This window comes from Dermacentor albipictus, chromosome 2, assembly GCF_038994185.2.
Source record: "Dermacentor albipictus isolate Rhodes 1998 colony chromosome 2, USDA_Dalb.pri_finalv2, whole genome shotgun sequence".
Lineage (NCBI taxonomy): Eukaryota > Metazoa > Arthropoda > Arachnida > Ixodida > Ixodidae > Dermacentor > Dermacentor albipictus.
The window spans coordinates 210,404,841-210,430,025 of NC_091822.1; the positions used below are offsets into that span (position 1 = coordinate 210,404,841).

At 50.6% G+C, this 25,185-nt stretch overlaps 1 pseudogene; it reads right to left on the reverse strand.

Annotated features, from left to right (window-relative positions):
• Positions 1-18,231, reverse strand: part of LOC139055835 (uncharacterized) — a 53,184-nt pseudogene extending 34,953 nt beyond the window's left edge.
• Between the last annotated feature and the right edge of the window lie 6,954 nt (positions 18,232-25,185).

A 25,185-nucleotide genomic window follows, 5' to 3' on the forward strand; every position in this document is an offset into this window, starting at 1 on the left:
ACGATGGTACGCCAAGTACACAAAGGTGGCTACAACACAGGCTCAGCCATACCATGTTACACGCTCGCAGAATGCCTTCTAATCGCACTCAAGTCAGACTCGTGGGTGCAAAGCCTGTTTTCAGTCGCTCAGAATACATAAATGTCATGTTCTTGAGCTCCTCCGTGTTATCTTTTAAGCGTCCTGCCGGCGCATGCAACACTCCCGTGTTATCACTCTCGTCAATCGCTCGTCGCGTTTTCGAGAAGCGTGAGTACCGAAATAAGGTATATGTTGTTGCAGAACTATAAAATGCGTCACAACCTTGTCCCACTAAAATTCAGTACACGCAAAACTAACTCACTATGGCCGGCTTGCTTTTTTGTTAACAGCTTCACAACCCCAGGCGCGGCGAGCAAGCCTCAAGCTTATCCGAAAAGGTTACCAAATAAATTACAATACTTTTTTCGGGTCAGAGAATGCGTCACGAACTTCTACCAGTAAGATTCAGTACACGCAAAACTGCCAGTAAGATTCAGTACACGCCGAGATTTCAGCAGACAACTGCAGTCGTCTGCTAACACTTATTACCAGCTACTCAACAAGACGCCAAAAATTAAAAATATTGGCGGATCGTAGTGCTGCAGCAGTAGTATAAAGCTTCGAATATTACGCGGCGCGCATTTTCTCGGTATGCCTATTTGTGTGTTTCAACCTCACCAGGCACGCAGGAAATTTTCCTACGGTTGCTGCAACGGGATAAAAGCAGCTGATAGGCTTCTCAGCAGTCTTTTGTTTATTCAGAAACGTTTCTCCGATCGGCGTTCTGCGGAGGCAGTGCAAATTTGAAGTCCACTTCACCGCAATACAGGGCGCACTTTAGCAGACGACGCGCGAAGCCCCGCCTGCGGCTCTCACTGCACCTGCGCAATAGTTTCTCCGGCGCCCGACAGAGGCGCCCCGCGGAGCGCCGGCAGCACGGAGCGGCATTCGAGTGGACGACCCTGTACACGCGCAAATGCGTCACACGGCCGAGCCGCTTTTGGCTTACTGCGTCAATAAGCCGGGCGCGGCAAGCGTGCCCAAAAATTACCGAAATAAGTTACAGTAATGTTGGGGCTCATGGAAAGCGTCGCAAGGATATCACAGGACGAGGCATTAACTCAATTTAACTGCGCCAGGACGGCGGAGCTGTTTTTTGCTAACTGCGCCACTCGAACTAAGCCTAAATGTGCTTAAAATGCGCAGCCCATTGTACAACACAATTTCTCACCTTGCCGTAGTCCAGTAGTGCAGTGGTGCCGTGTCGAAATGCAGACGATACGCAAGAAAAGCATAGAGAAGGCCGGGAGCCCCCCAAAAATGGGCTATATCCATAACAAACGGGTCGCCGAGCACGCGAGCTTCGCACGTGCGACCGGCCTCGCTCACGCCTGCGGCTTGCCTGGCGCATGACGTATGCACGCGCGTCTGGCATGCCGATAGCTTGTTGCTAGGCAACGCAACAAAAAGTTGCAGAGGATAAGTTCATTTACTCGCAAAACTTTTTCACTTTTACTGGGAAGAAATTAAAAAAATAAAACGTTGTCTGGAAGTTTATTTCACATTTTTTTTTCTGATGCTCGTGTCAACCAACGGATGGTGTTAAAACTAGGCGTGACGGGTTTCCTGTTGCCAGTTTTTGAAGAGTGTCCCCAGGGGTAGCACACTGTCAATTTCAACAAATGGCCACAGAGAGCGAAAAAATCGAACGCGCGCCGCTGCTAACAAAGCCAGCCTAGTAGCATCACTTCGGGATGCTTACGTTAGTTCCAACATTTCCCGGTAGAGGCATCGTAATAAGCGCAATTTTATTTTACAACCGTTCTCTTACAATTACCGAAGCATTTTTGTTACATAAAGAACAGGGCAAAATTATCATTGCTAATTAGATATTGTACTCCTTGTTAGTAAGTTTATTGTTTCTTCGTCATTATAAACGCAAATAGCGTTCAGCATCATCGATCTATCACGTGACCTCTGGCATGGACTTAACGTTTTTACCGGTATTTTCGAGTGCACGGCGGCACGGATTCATTCGTTCGTACATTCAGCCTGGTTGCTTCTTTGTTTCTAAAACTAGTTTCTTGCGCTTTGATGTCTCGCGTTATTTAACTTGGGGTGAAGTTACGTGTTTGCAAGCGGACATGTAAGCTCGGAAGTTGGGTTTCGGTCGGGAGCCATTAGGAACACGTCTGCATCGAAACGGGAGCTGGATTTTGCTGCGGCTGACAACGGCAATAACGGTGAGTCGTTTAACACCGCTGCTTGAATCGTTATATAACATCCGTATTATTACCTTCCAGGCGGGCACAAGTTAACGAACTAGATCCTGCATTACATATGGGCAGTCAGGATCTCAGTTGCTGTTTTCTAAATAAAACTTTACTTGCGAGGCTGTCGTTATATGCACACAACCAGGATAGAAACAGCGATATCGGAACGCGCGTCTCATTCTCCATCTTATTGCAGCTGTGGTCGTAGGTGACTGAGTAGCCTTATGAATATACATATTAAAATTTTATGCGAAGCATACTAGCCGCACAACCACGCTCTTCCTTGCTGCGCCGCGCGCGGCCGCGTAGCTACCATATGACGTCATAACAGCTGCAAAAGCGGAGGCTCAACTCGTGCGCTCGCTTGCGGCCGCGTATCTACATGGCCGGGTCTCAGCTCGTGCGCTCGCCTGCGGTCGCGCAGATGGTACTGCGGCCTAACTCCCACTCCTCCCGCTAGGGCACTGGCGTCATAACAGCTGTATAAAAGAGCGGCGCGCTCTCGTCGAGGCCAGTTGTATTGGCCTCGAGCTCCACCACTGGAAAAGCTGGCGCCACCGTCGGCGTGACGGGCTAGGAGGGATCACGTGGACATAGCGGCCGCGTTGGCTGCTTCGGGCGCGCCGAAGCGAGCTGAAAACGAGTTTAAATTCCCTCGTACGCTGCGGTCCTCATTTAGTGGCGAAATTTTACCGCTTCGACTGTCTCCTTCACAACGCTTCAACGCACTACAATAGGTAGTGGCTGCCTTTGAAGGCGCGCAACATAGTCGGCTACTGCTCGGTGCCGCAGGGCCGGACGCACGTAACGGAGGCCGTGTGGCAGCCTTATTCACACGTAGCCGCAGGACAAGAAGCTGCGTGAAGCTTGGCTTGCGAAACATAAAACCGGCTAACAGTCATCGGCTACAACTCGGGTATGCAGCAAGCACAGACGCGAGGAAGATTTCTGCTATGGCGCCCGGTCTGCGATGTTCTGAAAACGCGCACTGAGACGCTCGCCCGAGTCCGCTGCCCGACTAATGTCATGACGGTTTGGTCTATGAACTTGTCGATGCTATAGATACTGGAAAGTTCAGTGGAGTGGAAAGGCAGCGGTTAGAAGCACATTTAAAAAAAGCATGGCATATGGTCATCTTTTTGTTATGAATTAATGCACTGGATTACAAAAAAGGAGCAGCGGGAAATTGCACGCTGAGAACACCGATAAACATACAGTGCGATGCAACTCGAGGAATAATACTGAAAGGTCAAAGAATTTAGAAGAAAGAAAGATTGAATCGTCGCGACGGCACATTACAGTCCCCGTAGGCGTCGAAGCCTCTACAATGAAATTATTTTTGAACAGCTCTGATAGCGCCCACGCAACTATGGTTGCTTGTATACTGTCAAATGCTCATATTCTGCGGCCTAAAGCTCATGGCACGGTGAGAAAACGCGCGTGCGGAGAAATCGAAACAGTGCGCGGACAAGCATGCAGACGCGCAGTCGGTCGCTGCGGATCTGCGCGATCGCTGCATTTAGGCTTCGTTCTATTACGCTCCATTTAGTTATACAAACACTATACGAACATATTTCACATAGTTTGCTCTCGGCGTTTACCTACCTTTCACGCAAGAAGCCGGTTCGGGAGACTCCATCGCGGCAACCGCGCGCAGTGGCGTTCACTGTACGTATTCGGTAAAGAAATAGCGTCTGTAAACGATTGTGTGCTTTCAGTGCACCCAAGATTATTATTTAGACACTAAGAAACTTCTCTCGTTTCCAAAGTACTTGCAATAATGTCCGGGAGAGCTTGCGTGTGGTGTTTTCAGTGACCGCTGACAGCAAAACCTATGAGAAGCGTGCCACGTGATCCCTCATACTACGCCAGCGAGGCGCTTCCGATAGATGGCGACTCCGTAACTCCTCGCCGCCAATAGCGCGATGGCGGAAAAGGAAAGGGCCGCTCGTCAGACCGCAAAGCGCAAGTTACAAAGAGCCACGGAAACGGCCGAAGAACGAGATAAGCGATGTTCAAACAAAGAGCCACTACTTTACTGATCACCACAGCGTATTTATTGGTTTGAAAATAAAGGAATAAGCAGAGTAACGCATGAGTTGTTTCTTCGTCTAGCCGAACCAAATATAGCCAAGCAACAGCAGTTCACCAGGCTAAACAGTGGTTCAACAACTAAAATAAAGGCTAGTATGCTTCGCATCCTGGGCTTAACCTTAGCTAAGCCACAGCCATTTTTTTTCGAGTCCGCCGGTAACTTCTTTCGTCCACAAAACCGAAATCATTTGGTAAAATGAAGTGAAAGTACAGAATTTAATGTATTAAACAGTTGCAAGCATGATAATTCACCCATATTTCGTACTTGTTGTTTCCAAATGTTCTTGCTGTTCAGTTTGGTGCACCGTAGGGCATTTATTTTTGCAGTAGTGAAGAAAAATAATGCATCAGTTCTAATAGCTGCAAGACTTTCATGCATTTGCTTGTGGAACCAGCAGTGTGATCTCTTCTAGTGTATAAATGAACGCACAAATGCTCTAATTTGTGATCTCAATAATACTTAAGCTGTTGACATGCATTGTAGTAAGGTAGACATCAATTTTATGGACAATAGCAATATTTATTTACCATGCTGCTTAAGCACCCTAGAACAGACAGTGTACACTTGCATGTGTTCTGTAGTCGCAAACCATTACAATATATGTGTCACACATTTTGCATTTCATATTGCAAAATTTTGCTTTTTCAATTTCTGATTCAGTCAAAATTTCTGTTCCAGACATGCAGTAATGAGGACGGCACCAGTATAAAGCACCACACTCCACGGACTAAACAGAAGCTGCTGCCTGCTACAACAAAGTCGTTGTGTGGACGCTGGCTACTACTACAAGGTAAACAACACATGGTTCAGAAATAAATATGTTTGATATATGCTGTATTGGCTTGCTGTTTGCAGCAGATATGAATGTTTGTTCATATTTATGGTTCAGTATAATTGGTTCGAACATAAAAGAAAACACACATGAGTTTGGCTAATCTGTGCAGTATCCCATGTGTCACCGTTCTGCCCCAACAGAGTCTATGCCAAGCACATCTTGGTCATCACTGGAGCTCCTATCTGCACCAACAGGAAGGGGCTGGAGCCGAATTTGCAAGGCTTTTACACCACGAACAAAGAAGCGCATGCCGAAGAATATGGATGAGATATCAAGTCTGCAGAGGACTGTGTTAAGACTGAAAATAGCTTCAGCCATCATTCCACCAGCATGGACATTTGGCTGAGTCATCCAGGTAACTCAAAAAGAACTTTCTAGAAATTCTTCGTCTTCAGATGCACCTGCAACACCCGACCAAGCACGGACGACGCTGGCCAAAAGACTGAATTCCGTCAGTTTGCCCTTGATCAGCTTCCTAGCCATGTCAATTTCGTTTGTGCCAAGTGTAATTTTTCTTCTATATATGCAAGCTTTTTCATTGCCCATTTTTGTTAGAGATCATTCATCCTCATCCAAACATAAAGGTCAACCGATTCTTCGCTGATACTTAATACCAGTCACTGTCTAGTAGCCTAACATATCTTTAGCAGTATCTTCTAGTGTATGTTGTCATGCACAATTCCTCTCCTGAAATAGCTAATGCAGCATCGGCATGTGTCATGCATTAACCTATGCACTATGTGCTATGCACCATTTTACTTTTCTTAATGTTTTTAGCCTTCAATGCCTGCTGAGCAGAGTGGCTTCCCTCTTGAATGCAAGCTTTCTCATTTTACATATTCCTAGTCTTGTTGATGATTGCTCTTCTTCCTCGATAGCCTGGGTTTTTGCGCAAGCTACACTAAAGTGATTGATTGCAGAATCTCGTTTTGCTGCCCCACTTGGTTGTGGTGACTGTGTTACGTTTCTCGGATGTGGGTGCCTGGTCAGTTGCATTGGTAAGAGGTCCCTCGAAGTAAGCATTTGCTCCTGCAGTCCGCAAAGCGACATAGACTCCCAGTATACACACACCGTAACTGGTGCTCCCCGTTCGTTGTTGCCTGCTGCAGCCATGGGCAAATTGTGCTTGTGGCCTACCGCGGCCATGATTTGCTCAAAACGGAGACCAGCATATGTGCTTACATGGTTCGAAGTGAATGAAGTTGATAGCCGTATCGGTGGAAAGGCCCACAAAAATGGCTGCCAAAGGTGATGCCCACAAAAGCGACTTGTCCACATTGAGACAAAGTGGGACACAAAGTGTGAGCCACACATTAGCGGCCCTTGGAAGAAAATAAATGTGCAGGTTGGAAAGGAGTTAATGCTAAAATGCCGGGTAGTCCATGTAGCTGTGTTGGTTGCGGCAGCAGATGCCTGCGTCATCTGATTGCTTCGCAATGGAAGTTGCTCATCTTCAACAGCAACTGTTGGTTCAAATAGGTGCGAGGCTCTGTCCAATCTGTTTGTACCGCTGGTTGTCGCACGTTACCAGACCACCACATGCGACAAAAGCAAGCATTATGCCTGTAAGATGGTTCGTAGCCAATGTATGATGTATTGTCTCAACCTCATGCGGTGACTGATTGCTGTTTAATTTTGCTGTTATGTCACTTGGTTACGGTAGCAGTGCTATCTTTTTTTAATATTGCGGCCTGGTCAGTTGCATTGGGAAGCAGTCTCTCTAAGTAAGCATTCGCTCCTGCAGCCTGCACAGCGACATAAGACTCCCAATTTTCATGCACCGTGATTCATGCTCCCCATTCGCCCTTTCCTGCTGAAGCCATGGGCAAATTGCGCCTCTGGCCTTACTTGGCTGCGATTAAGCACGAACGGAGACCAGAATACATGCTTGCATGGTCGGACGTGCATGAAATTGGGTGGACAGGCCCGCAAAAGTGGCTGATGAAGGTGATGCCCACGAAAGCGACTTGTCCATATTGAGACAACGTGGGACACGAAGTGTGAGCCACACATTAGCGGCCTCCGAAAGAAAAGAAACATGCAGGTTGGAAAGGAGTCAATGCTAAAATGATGGGTAGTCCATGTCGCTGTGTAGGCTGCGGCAGCAGATGCCTGCGTCAACCGATTGCTTCGCACTGCAAGTTGCTCATCTTTAACAGCGACTGTCGCTGCAAACAGGTGGGACACTCTGTCGAATCTGTTTCTGCTGCTGGTTGTCGCTCGTCCCCACCACGTGCGACGAAGGCAGGCACTACGCCTGTAGGTAGGCGGCTGAATGTACCCTAAGAGACCCGTGTATGTGAATGCTCACTGTTGCCTTATGGTTCGTAGCCAATGTATAATGTATTGTCTGAGCCTTATGTGGTGATTGATTGCTGTTTAATTTCGATGTTATCTCACTAGGTTATGGTTCCCGTGTAATGCTTCTCGAATGTGGCAGCCTGGTCAGTTGCATTGGGAAGCACTCTCTCTAAGTAAGCATTCGCTCCTGCAGCCTGCGCAGCGACATAAGACTCCCAATTTTCATGCACCATGATTCATGCTCCTCATTCGCCCTTTCCTGCTGCAGCCATGGGCAAATTGTGCCTCTGGCCTTTCTCGGCCGCGATTAGGCATGAACGGAGACCAGCATACGTGCTTACATAGTCCGATGCGTATGAAGTTCATAGCCACATGGTTGGGAAGGCCCGCAAAAGTAGCTGATGAAGGCGATGCCCACGAAAGCGACTTGTCCATATTAAGACAATGTGAGACACCAAGTGTGAGCCACACATTAGCGGCCCCCGAAAGAAATGAAACGTGCAGGTTGGAAAGGAGTGAACGGCTAAAATCCGGGGTAGTCCTTGTCGCTGTGTAGGCTGCGGCAGCAGATGCCTGCGTCACCCGATTGCTTCGCAATGCAATTTGGGCATTTTTAACGGCGACTGTCGCTGCAAACAGGTGGCACACTGTCCAATCTGTTTCCGCTGCTGGTTGTCGCTCGTTAACCTGACCGCCATGTGCGACGACGACGGTGAGCCATTTACGAGCTCGCGTCAATGATTCCAGCGTATCTCGACATGCAAATTTTATTTCTGCTATTGGACGAGAATGTACACTGCGTGTCTTCTGCCAATAGAGTCGCACGTTCTGTTCACTCACTTGTGGCTTGTTTGTGTGGGTGTCAGTAGAGGCTCTTGGCGATTAGAACGCACCAGCTACGCGGCAGCAAAGGCATTGAGGCATGCCGCATAGCCGGCAGGACAAGCACGGCGCGTACCAGCGTACGCGACCGGCGAAAAGCGGCCATATTGAATTTTGTTCTAAAAAAAAAGAAAAGGGTACTTCCGCTTCCGGATTGAGCAACGTCATCTGGCGTCCACCTAAATAAGTTCCATGCGCTGCCGCTGCGAAAGGTACAGTTTCCCTTCTCTAAGTTGGTTCTTTATTCTATGGTGTCCCCTCTTGTTGAATTTCTTTCTCTATGGTGCATAGCCCATACCAAGCAGATATCGCATCTTTGGGTAGAAGTCCAGCAGCAGGAATGACCTAAAAATTACCGACGATTACGTTACTTCCTAATGCGAAATTTGAGCGCAGCAAATAAGCTGTTTCACCTTTTCGATAGATTGAGGCAAAGAAATCGAGCAACACATGTATGCGCTATCACAGAATTTTTTTTTATTTTTCACACGTATTCCTTTAACAAAGACTCCACTAACAGTTCTTGACAGTCATGAAGGAAGCTTTGTGGTCGGAGAAATAGACTGATATATGTTCGACTTGGTACACCAATGCTTGATTCTCAAAGACGAGATCTATACAAGTGCCTCGCGAGGTTGTCACAGCCGTGGGACGCGTTACGAGCGAGAGGAACGGGATGTTCTCCCGCATAAGTGTTAGGAAATTGCTGTTTGTCTTTATGTCAACATTAAAGTCCCCCACTACTAACATCGGTGTGGATCGATGGACGGTTAATGCGAGTTGCAGGAAGTGCACGACGTCTTTCGTGAGTGCGGTAGGGGCGAAGTAGGCAGCTACTACCAGCAAGCCGTTGGGCAACTTTGCGGCGCACAGTTCGCCAACTTCAAAGTTCGAGCCGGCGCTTTGACAACCGGAGACTCGCAGGAAGGGGTGGGAGGGGGGCGGCGTGTACACCCAGCGGCAAACGATGGGGGCAGAAGCGCGTGCAGCAAGCGGACAACACGATAAAGGGAGGAGGGAAGAGATAGCAGCGACTGACTGATGCCGCTGACGCCGATAGTGAGTCAACCCCAGCTGCGGAGTTGGTTTCAGGGACAACGCCGCCGATGCCGACACAAACAATATGATACCCTCGCTTCCGCAGCGCTAAGAACCAGGGGGGGGGGGGGGACCCTTTCCTCCTCTTTCTGCATGGCGGCGACGGTGTTCTATGCAGTCACGTTATCTTGACTCTCTAGCGGCGTCAGCGGCATCCAGCGGTATCAGTCGGTCGCTGCTAGCGCTGGGGGGATGAAAGGGGGGCGGAGCTGGTTACGAGGCCGACGACAACGCCGACGCGAAACCCAGGAACGGACGCCAAAGAGCTGCGCTCTAAAATAGGCCGAGAGCGATGCGAGCGTCAGCGTGCCTGTACGAGTGAGAACATGCACCGTTTCTTGGAAGCTAGCCGCTCCGGCGTGTCTCCGATCATCCCACGCGATTTGTGTGCAGAACGTCGAGTACACGCCCTTGGGCGTTTTGCGCGGTAGCGCCTGCGCAGTGAGCTAGCTTCATGCACGCGTCATTCGCCGCGCAAACGGTGCTCGAGTGCGACGCTTAGCTCGAGGCGAGAACGCGCCAAGTGGCGCTCCTTTCGTTTCTGCAAGCAACGCACATTCGGATCGGTCCAGCTCAAAGAGGCAGCAGAGAACGGTGGCATGTTTCGGTTATCGCCAATTAAAATTGTACAGTACGCCTTCAACGGAAACGCGCTGCGCTAGATATATTAAGATGCTTACTGCAGTAGTTTTGGCGGTGATAGGCGATAAGGCGAGCACGTCGGCGGCTCTGTTCTTTGCCGACGTCGTCGCCACACCTCTGTTCATTTGCGCTTTGTATCCGTGTACAGTCACCGCGCGGAAGCTGCGACTTGTCGGTTGGCCGTTCTCCTCAAATCCCAAAGAGGCGAAATATATTTTGCGGTGCGCCGCATCATTCGGCGCAACCTAAATCGAGGCGCGCTTAACCGCTACGGCACAAAAAGTGATCACACTAACCGTGTGGTATACGATGAGCCACTACGGATTAAAAAAATAATTATGATGTCCTAGGTGCGAAACGAACGATCTGATTATGACGCAGGTCGTAGTTGGGGACTCCGCATTAATTTTGACTTCCTGGAAATTTTTACGTGCATACAATGCACAATGCACGGGCGTTTTTGAATTGCGCTCCTTTAGAATGCGGCCGCTGCAGGGATCGTATCCACGACCTCACGGGCGTTTTTGAATTGCGCTCCTTTAGAATGCGGCCGCTGCAGGGATCGTATCCACGACCTCGAGCCCCAAATTGCCACGGCGGCCGCCATTGTTACGAAATGCGTAAGCGTGACGTGCAACACCGCCTTCTGGTACGAGTGTGGTACAAGCGTAGCACAGCTGCACACCTGCTGCACAATTATTTGTCGCGGTTCTCATAAGCTCGTAGTGTCTGCCTAAATACCTTGAAAAGCAGCGCGCCTCTCACGTATCGGAACGCGATAACAAGCGCTTAGACGGCCCACGTGAGCCCCTATGAAAGATGGCGTGGCCACTGTACAAAATTATTACTGCTCAGAGAAGCTGATCCTTATGTTCCAATTGTGTTCTCTCATACAAATTAAGGAAACGTCAATTGTGTTCTCTCATACAAATTAAGGAAACGTCATTAGACAGGAACAAATGATGCAATGCAATTTTACGCACGTGGGGCGCCGCTGCCTCTTCGCCTACTATTGTTTTAAACGAAGTGACGGCGGCAGCGAGCGTTAGTATCACGCGCTCTCGCTACTGGGCATACGGTTTGTTTGAAGAAAGTGAGCGGTGTGCTTAACATCTCACGCTTGTCAATGTGAAAATAGAAAAAAGGCTACGAGCCCAAGAAAGCGAGATTACTTTCCTATCAGCAGAAGTTAGGCTGCGACTGTTTCGGGGTGCCTTCTCTCCAGCAGGCATCATGACCTCTGCTGCGCAACTCATCAAAACAGCCAGGCTCGCACATCAGTCGAAGACTAGTAGCTTGGTCAGCCAACGACTTCAACGGATAAACGTCCCACTTATTGTCGATAAAGCATTTCACTAAAATGTGCGTCGTGATGTCCGAAAAGAAAATATACTTTCATCAAAAAGCACGAGGCGTGATCCACCACACAACCAGTGTTGCCAAGTCGGACAACGTGGAGTCGCCCAAAGCTAGAGAAACTGTAGCCCAAATGTAGCCAAACACACAAAAAAGCAAAACAAATTTGTAGCCAAATATCGCCATTGTTATTTTCAGTTTTATCTGTATATACATTTTCGCATTCGACTACGGTAATCGCTTTTTGTACAACCCATCGTAAAAAAATGTCCGTGACGCCGTGACGGTCGACCCTTGACATCTACAACAGCTAAACATCTTGAAGGGGCAGCGCAATATGACGAAGACAGAAGGCAGGAACACACAGGACAGCGCTGATCTCACAACTAACTTCATTCGAAGGCATACACAAACTTTTGTACACAACCCATAGCCACGTGCTCTCCGATCAATGGAGTCATTAACAGTGCACAGGCAAAAAACCCAAAACCCGGTAATCTAATGTTACACTATGAGGCGGCTTAAAAATTCAAATTCACTGTCATGCAAATTTAACGATGGCCTGCTTACGCAACGCGACCCTTTTTTCCTGATATAGTAGACCTCCATAATTTCCCTCGTGGTCTCCCTCGATGTCGAATGGAAGCACGAACAAAAAATTTGGAGGACGCTTGGAGGACAACTGGTCAGAAAGTGTTGTGGGACGTTGATGGAAATGAACTGATCATGATTTATCGCGATAGAACCAGGGACGCTGTTCGGGATTGAAGTAGGGATTATAATTTAAAAATGGGCAAAGAATATCTCAAAGGCCAGTAAGGGGCGAGGCCTGGCAATGAAAGCTTGGTACTCCGAATGTAGTCTATGCTATTACTGTAAGTAAGTCGGCTGTTATTTAATACAACATAATTATTGCTTCAGATTGCAGTTGCTATAGTTTTAGACACTTGCGCTTTATTCTATGCTTCGGAAATCAAAAGCGCACGCATGGCTACGGCAACACGCTGAACTGCGTATCACGCGTAAAATCGTCGTTTCGTTTTCAATCCGATTGGTTTCGCTTTGACTGTTTAAATACCAAAGCAGTTGGGCAGGAAACAATGGAAACACGTAGCTATTATCGCAAAAGTTCTTAAGACTTTGGAAAACATAAATCGCAGGAACGTTAAATTGTTAGACAAACTACTTTGTCACACTTACGGCCGCACTTGTCGTCTGCCTCCCACTGATGCCGGCGTATAATCACTATTGCGCTCACCTACCACCGCTGCCAACAAGCTGCCAGTGAAAAGCTACATCCTCACTGCAGATAAAAAATTCTGATAAAAAATGTTCCACGGCGTTTTCCGCGTTACCACTTCATGATTACACACTCTGACTAGCAAACTTTCCATTGCATTAAAAAATAGGTACCATGAAAATTGGCTCTCAGCTCTTTAATATGCACATTTAAGAGTGGAATGTGACAGCATTCAAAGATCCCTGACTGCTTCTCACCATTCCCTGCAACTGCAGTGTAAGCAACCATAATGTTTACCTGCAAACGCTGGAGGCGAACAATATGTATGAAGGCGAGCTTTCTGGTTCTTTTTTTTCATTCCACTCGCATGGCAGGCGCCGCCGATGCTGCGGAGGCGAGTGCCATCTGTATGGTGTTGCATGGAACCGAGCGGGGCGCGCCGATCCTACTTGGCAGTAACCGCTTGTCCTCGTTTTTTTCCTGTGTCCAATGTCCTGATTCGCGCTGCACCACTCAGTCTCATGGAAAACCAACTAGCCCAAACCATCGCCCCCCTACTAAGATGTCGAACAGCAGCTAGAAAATGGGTTTGTGTTCGAGGTCCCGCGTAACAAACATAGTTTTCTCGTATAATCAAATTACAATTCGACGCTACCATGTCTATAGAGTGAGTGTAAGTCGTATCTTACGAATTTTCTGCCACGTTTTACTTTGAGAAAATCAGTTACTTCAGCAATACATATGCGCCAGCCGAAGGACCTATAGGTGGTTCGGGATAATTTTTTCGCACAGCAACGACGTCGACGCCGGATTTTCTGCGACACGGGGCCCTTCACGCCTGTCGCATTAAAGTCATTTCACATGCAAAGAAAAATGGCAGCAAAAAGCTTACCGTGGGAAACGCGGACTAGGTCAGAAACTGTGCCTAGCGCGATACTTCAACCAGACACCTTCGCCTTGGACACACTGTAGCGTGTCATTTACCCAGGCTTCCCTTCTTTCATGTCGGCGCCACGACGGCACAACCATATTGCTCTCTGTTTCTCAGCATAGCCATGTTAGTACAGTGCACTGTGAAACACCCTCCACTCCCAGGCTAATCCCGATGCCCGGTGATTGGGTGTCGGGATAATACGAAGATGAGACAACATTGCTGGAGTAAATGTTAGCACGGTGAAGCGCGGTGTAAATTTAGGTTCGTCAAGGATAAAATCATCGGCTCAAACAATGATGCACTGAGGGGGAGGGGGGGGGGGGCATTTCGCGCACACACGCACTGCCACGCAGCTGGCTCAGCCAGCTAAAACATAGCCTTCAAGTTTTGTTTCTACTCTATGAGAGTCACCCCTGGAGCGTGGATTAATGATCCACTCATAGCCTAAACAAAGCCAAGTCGCAGATTTTCAGTAGCCCAAATATAGCCACGTAGCCAACTCACCCAAGTCGACGCCAAAAATTTTTTTCTGTAGCCCAATTTGGCTATAATAGCCAAACCTGGCAACACTATGAATCGCGCGTCGGAGTTGTCGGAACTCTCGCACCACAATGCATTGCGCGCGAAGAAAAAGGCGCCAACTCCGCAGTCGGCTTTTGCGGACGGCGCGCGACTTGCCGAACGTTCTGCGCATTCTCCGAAGATAGCAGCCGACGGCGCGCGCGTTTAAGTATAGAGGGGATGGCATCTCGGCTGGCGCAGCGCAACCAACGTAGCGTGACTGACCGCGAACGACGCTCACCCGCGCGACGATAACGTCGGACTATAAACGCGCCTTTAGAAAAAACACGAAAATAACGCTGACTACCGAATCCCGCGGCGGCAGTTGTGCCCAAATAAAGAGAAAAAACAACGAAGAAAGGGAACCAAACGCAAGCTTAGCGGGAGCTGTTATCTCGGCCAGACATCTCACCTTGAATGCCGGCGAGCTGTCTGGCAAGATGTCTAGCAAAATTGTCGATTCATTGCAAGTCGAGCAAGTAGCAGGTTGTCTTCAAGATAACGCTGATACATAAGCGCGCTCGTTTCCAAGTGCCGAGGGGAAGCAACAGTCTCAGGGTGTGCTTCTTTTTATTGTTTTCTTTAGTTGTCCGTCATGGCATACGTCACGGCGCGAATTTCAAATCTAAGGTTGATACGCCACGTGGTGGCGAAAAAAGAAACTAAACACATGTCCAGAATTCCTGTGTATGCAGCGCCTCTTGAAGGGCCTGCTCGACTTCTGCGTCGGACCCTCCCGGGCACCACACCGTAATGTCGTCTGCGTACAGGGCGTGATTTACGTTGGTCACTCTCGTCAGCCGGTCCGAGAGCCCTTTCATTGCTAGATTGAATAATAGTGGGGAGAGCACGGCCCCTTGTGGGGTGCCCCTCGCGCCCAGCGTTTACCAATCGGACGTGGCCTGTCCTATTTTGATCGCGGCTTTCCTGTCTCTGAGGAAGGAGCCTATGTAAGAGTGGAATTTCCGGCCGAGCCCCATCACCGAGATCGTTTCCATTATAAACCTGTGTTTTAGCGTGTCGAACGCTTTCGTTAGCTCCAGGGCCACTATGCCCCTGGTGTCTCTGGTCATGTCGTCGATTATATGCTTTTTGAGTAACAACATTGCGCCCTGTGTGGCGAGGCCCGGTCTGAAGCCCACCATGATATTTGGGAAGAGGCCCTCTCTCTCTATGTACCGCGATACTCACTTATGTATGGCATGTTGTGCCGTCTTGCTTACGCACGAGGTTAGCGAAATTGGCCGCATGTTCTCCGCCGCAAGTGGTTTACCGGGTTTCGGTATTAGTATGACCGAGGCTTCTTTCCAGACCTCGGGTACTCGTCCCGTTTCCCACGCTCTGTTGATTTCTTCGGTGAGCTTCTCGACCGACTTTCCGTCTAGGTTTCTTAACAGTTTATTCGAGAGCCCGTCAGGGCCCGTCGCGGAGCGTCCGTTGAGGCATTGTAAGGCATCCCAAATTTCCGATTCCATGAAGGGCGCGTCGAGTTCATCGACCTCTGTGCCGGCATATTGTGGATAGTCGCCATTGCTTGACGGGCCCAGTGGCAGATACGTCTCCGCCAGCTCCTTTAGGAACTCGCTCTCCGTTTTGCCCTGCTCCTTTTGCTTGTGTAAAATACTATCGATTGCCAATCTCTGATTGCTTTTGGATTGCCTGTCGTCTAACCGTTTCTTTAGGAGGCTCCATTTGCGCCCGGTTCTCATTTGTCCGTCTACCGACGCGCACGCTCCGTTCCATTGTTGCTTGGAAAGCTCGATCGAGTGCGCTTCGATTTCCCGGTTTAGTGCCGCTACTTTCTTTCGCAGCCTGCGATTTAGTCTTTGCGTTTTCCACCTGGCCGTGATGGAATTCTTTGCCTCTAATGGGTGTGCCAATCTCGCGTCCATCCTTTCAACGTTCTGTTCGGTTTGGACAACCCTCGTCGCGGTGCTAACGTCTTCTTTGAGCCTTCTAAAAAGGCTGTCTAGCTCCGCGTATTCGCTTGTGTCTTTCTTCCTTATTTTGCGGAAGGCGTCCCAGTCGGTGACCTTAAATTCTCTCGGTGGTGCCGCCCTGATGGGGATCTTCACCTCCAGTATGTAGTGGTCGCTGACAAGGTTCTCGTGTAGGTTGCGCCACTCGGCCCCTCGCACGTTCTTGACGAAGGTCAGGTCGGGCGTCGTGTCCCGTGCCACCGACGTGCCTAGTCGAGTCGGATAGCGGGGGTCCGTCGCCAGCTTTAGCGAGCACAGAGTGACTGCCTCCAATAGACGCTCTCCCTTAGGCTTTGGCCTTGCGTAACCCCAGGCTCCGTGGGGCGCGTTAAAATCTCCTGCCACTACGAGCGGGGCCCCCCCGGCCATTGAGGCCACCTTCGTTATTATCGATGTGAACGACTGTCTCTGGTCAGGGGGCGGGCTGTACACGTTCACTACGAATACGGTGTTTTTCAGTCAACTGTTCGGTATGATTTCGATCGCGGTTACCTCCACTTTCGCGTTGCCTAATTTCATATCGCGTTCCTGGAAAGAGCATTTGTTCGCGACGAGGCGACCCGGTAGCCGGGCAGAGTCGCCTCGCTACCCAAAGTTTTTTGTAAAATTATGACGTGCGGTTTCTCGGCCTGTGAGGCAACGAACTGTAGCAGCGGAGCCTTGCGCTTTTTGCAGCTAGCGCAATTCTAGTGCCACACGACCAGCTTTCTAGTTGAGTTGTTCGCCGTGATTGATACCTTGGATTTGTTTAGCACCTGCAGGCGCCATGTGTGCTTCGATGCGTGTCACTCTTGCCGCGAGCGCTACCATGCTTTCCGCTAGCTGCTGGACCATTAGCTGCAAAGAGCTAATAGACTGCTTAATTCCCAATATAGGATGCTACTAGACTCGGGTTCCGCCAGGTTTCCCTCCTCCGTCAGGGGAGGGGCCCTGCGTTTGACCGAGCGAACCGACTGCTCCCTTTGTGGGGTCGGTGTAGTTTGTGGCACTTGCTGCTGCTGTTGTGCGACTAGCTGGGGAGTGTAACCTTGATTCCGAAACGATTCGAAATCCGCCCTCATTTGCTGAATCTCCGCCTTGAGGCGCGCATTTTCTTCCGCTAGCTGAGCTAATCTAGGGTCTTCCTTGTTATAATTTGGCAATGATACCTGCGTTACCTTTGATTGTGACTTCGAATGCGGCTTTGGTTTGGCCTGGTCCGCCCAGGTAGGCCCCTCTTGAATGCGCACTTGAAAGCGGGAGCGCCCCCTGGAGCGGGTACGGCCTCGCAATCGGCTGCGCTGTCGTAGTGTCGGCGTTGTCGAACGTCCCAGTCTGGGAGCGCTTGCCACGCTGGAATCGCGTGGTCTACTCTCCATCTGTTGCGGCTGGCTTTGCAGCGGCGATTCCTTCGTATTTCTGTGTCGGCGCCTCCTGCGCCGCACGGCGTAAGGGATTTGGTATCGTTTCCTGCACTTGCCGTTCGCCGTCGGGTGTTAGCCCCGCAGAGGGCGCATTTGGGCGAGCACTGGTGGTCTTCAGCCGGGTCATTGACTCCGCAGCCGCGGCACCTCTTCTTGTCAGGATTTGGACAGACGTCGACTCTGTGGACTAAGTCACCGCACCCGTAGCACACGTCGTTCTGCCGCCTGTATAGCGTGCAGCGCATTAGGCTTACGCCACACATGACATAGTTCGGCACTTTCATGCCGTCAAAGAGCACTACCACCGTCGAAGTGTTTTTGATCCGCATGGCTTCCAAGGCCTTGGGATTTCTTTGGTTCATGATCATGGCCTGAAGCTGGGCCTCGTCGATTTCGGGGTCCACTTCTCTGATGACCCCCTTGCACGTGTTGTCCGGTGCCGCAATGTATGCGGCCACATTGTATGCGCCTTCTCTTAGGTGAAGCTTGTGAATTCCGGCGCATGCGTTCGCGTTCTTCTCGGTCGGCGTGGACACGACGAGAATGTTCTGGGTTGCGTTCGGAGAAACGATGTCTTCCTCGGTCTCGTTCGGCGGGAGCGAGGCCGCCATTGCTAGCGCTTGCGCCAGGCGAATTTGACTCACTTTTTCACGTCGAGGCCGTCTCTCGGCCTCACTAAGATGTGAATGTGGTCCCTCGATAGCCGGGGGAGCATCGATGCGGCAACGAGGCGCTTGCCCGCACTCTACGGGCCGGCCGTGCGGCGGCCGCCCTTCGTCTCTGCTCGTCCCTCGTTGTCTCGGTCCGGAACGGTCGGTCCCGGTTTGGCCTTCTTGTGCCTGCCCATGGCCGTCGTCCAACCTGGGCGATTCACTTCTTTTTGCGAGATGTCCTCTCCCTCCACGATGGTCTCCATAGCGGGCATGCTGCCGCGCACCCTGTTGCTTCTGGGTCGCAAGCCCCAAGGGTAGCGTTGGCCTGGCGGCATGGGGCACAGCTGGAAGCATCCTAAGGTCCTGGCAAAGCATGAGTCGACTGCTAACAGAACAACTTGTTTATTCTAGCATCGCAAAAGAGCGGCCGGTCAGGTCGACCGAAGTGGAGAGACGGGAGAGCACGTTACTTGACGGAAGAAACCGGAGCCTCTCTCTTGGTGTCCGGGGGCAGCTGCTTTTATACTCTCGGAGTCGAGGGCAAGAAGGAACGCCTCCGCAGAGGCGCACGTGACGGCGGCGCACGGACACGTTGAGACGAGTAGTGGCGCATCCGCGGGCCGGCGCCGGTCAGACCTCCTCGCTTCACAGCGAGGAGGTCTGACACATGGCGATCAGGTCAGTCATTTTGAACGATATTCGTTCTCCTGCACCGTGTGCCTGACTTCCATTACGAGCGCGTTCCATCTCTACCTCGAGACGCTTCATTTCCAAAGCGTGTTGACGGTCGCGCTCTTTTTCTTTCTCTTGTTGCTCTCGCTCTTTCTCTTCTTTACGTTCGCGCTCATCTTTTTCTTTTTGCTCTTTAAGTTCGCGCTCCTGTCTTTTTGCCCTCTCGTCAATGGTCTCAAGGCATTCCGACAGCTCGTCATCCTCAGCTTCTAACTCAAGAATAGCCCTTAGCAGTTCTGGTTTTCTGAGTTTGTCTGAGACATCCAGACCCAGCTCTCTTGCAAGCTCCAGCAATTTCGGTTTGCGCAACGACTTCCAATCCATGGCTGCTCTGAATGCTGCTTTCTCTACTGCCTACTATTGTTTTGCCGCAAAGTAACCCGGCAGCCACGACAACCACAATTACCGGCTCTGTTTCTGACACTAACAAAAGCCTGGCAAAACTCAGAAGAAGAAAGTCCCGCACTCACCAGACCTCACAGCCAAGAATTCAGCGCAGTCGTTCCGCTGCAGGCAACCAGTCATCACACAGGGCTCCTTGCACTGCTCCCGGATGGTCGTTGTGCTGCTCAGCATACAGTCGACCGCATATCTTCGCTGCTGGCCTCAGTTGTTGCAACTGGGTCGCAAGCCCCAAGGGCAGCGTTGCCCTGGCGGCCTGGGGCACAACTGGAAGCATCCGAAGGTCCTGGGAAAGGATGAGTCGACTGCTAACAGAACAACTTGTTTATTCTAGCATCGCAAAAAAGCGGCCGGTCAGGTCGACCGAAGTGGAGAGACGGGAGAGCACGTTACTCGACGGAAGAAATCGGAGCCTCTCTCTTGGCGTCCAGGGGCAGCTGCTTTTATACTCTCGGAGTCGAGGGCAAGAAGGAATGCCTCCATAGAGGCGCACATGACGGCGGGGCACGGACACGTTGAGACGAGTAGTGGCGCATCCGCCGGGCCGGCGCCGGTCAGACCTCCTCGCTTCACAGTTGGGGAGCTCCTCTCCCCGGCTACCGCGCTTTGACAAGCGTGGGCACCAACATGCACACACACACACGCACACACGAAGACACGTGGCATTGAAACATGCCTGGACGCGCATGGCAGGAGGCGTTGCGCCAGCGCTGAACGGGCCAAAATGTCCGCCGCTTTGAACGAAGCCCCGGCGTCCGTTGCATCCGTGCCGGCTATTGGGGGCGAGCACCACCACTGGAAAAGCTGGCGCCACCATCGGCGTGACGTGGCATGAGGGATCGCGAGGACACAGCGGCCGCGTCGGCTGCTTCGGAAGCGCCGAAGCGAGCTGAAAACGAAAGTTTTAAGTACCACCTGCGTTGCGGTTCTGATTCATTGGTGAGGCTTTCCCGCCTTGAGTGTCTGCTTGACAACATTTGAAAGCACTATCATAGGTAGTGGCTGCCTTTGGAGTCTTGCAGCATGGTAGGCTACTGATCGGTGCCCCAGTGCCGGACGTATACGCAACGGAGTCCGGTTTCAGCATTAATCACACCTAGCCGCAGGACAATAAGCTGCGTGCAGCTTCGCTCGCGAAAATTAGAACCGGCAGACAGCCATCGGCTACAACTCGGGTACGCAGCATGCACAGACGCGAGGAAGATTCTGCTACGGCGCCGGTACTGCGATGTTCGGTGAGTAGCAGAAAACGCGCACTGAGACGCTCGCTCGCACCCACTGCCCGGCTAATGTCATGACGCTTTGATCTATAAACTTGCTGATGCTAGATACTGGCAAGTTCACTGGAATGGAAATGGAGCGGTAAGAAGCACATTAAAAAATGGCATGGCATATGGTCACGTTTGTGTTATGAATTAATGCGCTGGATTACGAAAACGAAGCAGCGGGAAATCGCACGCTGAGAAGACCGATAAATATACAGTACGACGCAACTTAACAAATCACTTGAAACGTCCAAGGATTTAGAAGGGAAGAAAAAAAGATTGAGTCGTCGCGACGGCACATCAAGTCGCTGTAGGCGTCGAAGTCTCTGTAACGAAATTACTTTTGAACAGTTCTGATAGCGTCCACGCAACAATAGTTGCTTGTGTACTGTCAAATGCTCATATTCTGCGGCCTAAAGCTCCGGCACGGTGCGAAAACGCGCACGCAGCGAAAGCGAAACTTATTGCGCGGATATGCATGAAGACGCGCAGTCGGTTACTGCGAACCGGTGCGATCGTTGCATTGAGGCTCATTTTGGTTATACAGACAGCCCACTGTAAGAACATATGAACATATTTCACACAGTTTGCTCTCAGCGTTTGCCGACCTTTCACGTACGAAGCCTGTTTGGGAGACTCCATCCCGGCGACCGCGCGCAGTGGCGTTCACTGTACGTATTCGGTAAAGAGATGACGTCTGTAAACGATTCTATGCTTTCAGTTTGCTCAAGGTTATTATGTCGACAGTAAAATCCTCCCTCGTTTCGAGAATACTTAATGAAATATCCAGGAGGGCTGCCGGGTGGTGTTTTTATTGAGCGCCGTAAGCCAAACCTATGGAGGAGCGCACCGCGTGATCCCTCATACTACGCAAGGGAGGCGCTTCCGACAGATGGCGACTCCGCAAGTCCTCGCCGCCAATACCGGGCATCGTAGGCGAAACGTAACAACACGTACGAGCGAGGCCTCGGCCTGCTCGCTCCTCGCCCCCGACGATAGGCCTAGTCGTGTATAGGCTAGCTGAGCCGCGGCGTGGTCCGAACTAAAAAAGTCTCGGAAATTGAAGAATGTTCACTCAACGGAAGAAAAATGGGACATCGGCGTGTTCCTTAGAAGAAACTGCGTCGAATAGTGCAGATTTCGTTGCCAGGAATCACAGAAATCAGTTCGAAAACGTGTACAGAAGCGGGAGCCGAAAACTCCACATCCGCACAGGTCGGCTTCTTCTTCCTTTCTCCGTGCTAGCACAAAAATGAGCATATGACAGTGTTCTTTCTTATAATGTGCTTCTTACCGTTCCCTTTCCATTCCAGTGAACTTGCCAGTGTCTAGCATCATCAAGTTCATAGATCAAGGCTTCATGACAGCCGGGCAGTGCATGTGGGCGAGCGTCTAATTGCGCGCTTTCTGCTACTCGCCGAACATCGCATGCAGCCCCAACGCCGTCGCAGAAATATTTCTCGCAGTAGTGCTTGCTGCACATCGAAGTTGTAGCCGACGGCTCCTTGTCGGTTCTAAGTTTCGCGATCCAAGCTTCAAGCAGCTTCTTGTCCTGTGGGTACGCGTGAAGGCTGACACCGGGTTCCATTGCGTGCGCCCAGCACTGCGGCACCGAGCAGTAGCCTACCATGTTGGACGCCTTCAATGGCAGCCACTACATATTATGATACTTTCAAGTGTTTTCAAGCAGACACCGATGTGGGAAAACCTCCCCACCTAATCATGACAATCCCCACTTAATCAGGACAAGCAGGTGGGACTTTAAACTTTTGTTTTTAGCAGAAGCCGACGCGTGAGCCGACGCGTGTCCACGTGATCTCTAATACCACGTCACTCCGACGGCAGCGCCAGCTTTTCCAGCGGTGGAGCTTACCACCAATAGAGATAACGGTTGCGCCGCATGTGGTCGTGCCGAAGCGAACTAGCGCTGATATGTCCGGAAAAGCTGGATCTGACGGCGTGTTAAACCTTTTAAGACCGCCAGAAACTTATGCGCACCCGGAATTGTCGCACTCGGTTATGTCGCGCCCACGTTGGTCTGACCTGTAGTCCCTAGATATTTCTGCCTGCTTTTCTCGGAAGAAAAAAGGGAGAAAAAGCAAAATTTCACCGACGAATAAGATACTGCCTAACGCGAATTTTGAGCGCAGTCTTATACGTGTGTTTCACTTCGCGATAAGTTGGCTTGCGCCCACATTCTGACTCGTCCGGCACGTTAAAACGGAGCGAAGCGTGGCGCGACTGCCTCTGTAACCTGGAAATCGCGAGAGCCAGCGCATGTGTGGCGCGATTCACAGGAGCCGCCACCGACAGACCTCCCAGACGACTAGCGCTACTCTGGCCATAGAGAAAGAAATTTCAACAAGAGCGGACACTCCCATAGAGCCCAGCGGCCGAATTGACTGTAGCACACCAAGCGGATGTTGTTGACTCCTTCCGGTTTCGTTTTGGGCGCGCGCGTTTTGAACACCAGTTCGTACACGCCGCGCCGGCTCCGCTGCTCAGCGCGGCATTCATTTTTTTTTTACGCTTTTGTTGAACCTCGCGTGGCCTTGGCGTGGAATCCTTTCATTATTAAGTAGAAATGATTGCGATTGACCTTTACAAGACTGCACCGAATCTGTCAGGTGCAATTTCATAAAGAAAACGAAAGACGTCTTCTGAAATGATGAAATGTTTATTTTGCTCTATATAAATGCTCGTTCCGGGCTTCTTCTGCATTCGTCCAAAGTTGTGGCACCAGGAAAGCAGCAGTTGTTGCCGTACGATGCTCCACCGGATGCCATCAGCTGAAAGAAAGTAAATTACAAGCATGTATCATTTTGGTGTATTGACCTAACAGGAGTATTCCGTGTAGAGGCGAAACGTGCGTAAGTGGTGAATGAGCGGCACTACAGATAAATTCACTTTTACGTACATTTCGCAGCAGACTCCTCCCAAACAATGCCATAAAATGTGAACATCCGATTTTCAAGCACACCTCTTTTCCCGGGCATTATTTCCTGCACTTTAAGTGCACAAATACACGGGTGACTGCGCATTTCCAAAACAACTTGGCCTCAGTCGACACGATGGTACGCCAAGTACACACACATGCTCAGCCATACCATGTTACACGCTCGCAGAATGCCTTCTAATCGCACTCAAGTCAGACTCGTGGGTGCAAAGCCTGTTTTCAGCCGCTCAGAATACGTAAATGTCATGTTCTTGAGCTCCTCCGTGTTATCTTTTAAGCGTCCTGCCGGCGCATGCAACACTCCCGTGTTATCACTCTAGGCAATCGCTCGTCGCGTTTTCGAGAAGCGTGAGTACTGAAATAAGATATATGTTGATGCAGGGCTATAAAATGCGTCACAAACTTGTCCCACTAAAATTAAGTACACGCAAAACTAACTCACTATGGCCGGCTTGCTTTTTTGCTAACACCTTCACAACCCCAGGCGCGGCGAGCAAGCCTCAAGATATCCCAAAAAGTTACCAAATAAGTTACAATACTTTTTCGGGTCAGAGAATGCGTCACGAACTTCTACCAGTAAGATTCAGCACACGCGAAACTAACTGCGGCACACAGCCGAGCTGCTTTTCGCTAACTGCGTCAATAAGCCGGGCGCGGCAACCGTGCTCCTAAACTACCCCAAATATAACGACGCTAGTTGCAATAATGTTGGGGGCCACAGAATGAGCGAAAACTTGTCTGTCTTAGGCGCTACGACGTAGTACACGCATGTAAGTACAGGGTCGTTCAAAATATGTGCGAACGCGGCGAAGCGTGGCCGCGCTCCGCGGAGCGTCAGCGCATCCGGCGCGGTCGCGCATCGAAACAATGTGGCGCAGGCGCACAGCAGTCTGGAGGCGGTGCTTCGTGTCGTCTGCTACAGTGCTGAAGCGCACCGTGCTTGCTTTGCTGGGAAGCGCGCCTAACTCTGTGCTGGCAGCGTCCAGACGTGGTGCCGCGATGGCACAGTCGCATTTTACTGATTGCAGCGCGTTGTTCAGTCGTATGGAAGGGTATCAACTGGCAGAGGGAGCTAGCTTGGGCACGGCAATCTCTTATCTGCTGGCGTGGCTGATAAGCTGCTGCAAATAAGTGCCAAGCTAAGCGACTACTTTGTACTAGTGAATGATTCTCGGATCTACACTAGAGCTGAGAAATTTGAAACAACGCCTGCATTTAACAGCGAACGCTGCATTGCAAACACACGCTGCTGAGTTGCCATATGCGGAACCAACAACAACGCGCTGCAGTCAGTAAAATGCGACAATGCCTTCTCGGCACGTCAGGACGCTGCCAGCACACAGGTGCGCTTCACAGCAAAGCAAGCATGGTGCGCTTCCGAGCTGTAGCAGACGACACGAAGCACCGCCTCTAGACTCCTGTGCGCCTGCGCCACATTGTTTCGATGCGCGACCGCTCCGGATGCGCTGACGCTGCGCGGAGCGCGGCCACGCTTCGCCGTGTTCGCACATATTTTGAACAACCCTGTACATACACGCGCAAATGCGTCACACGGCC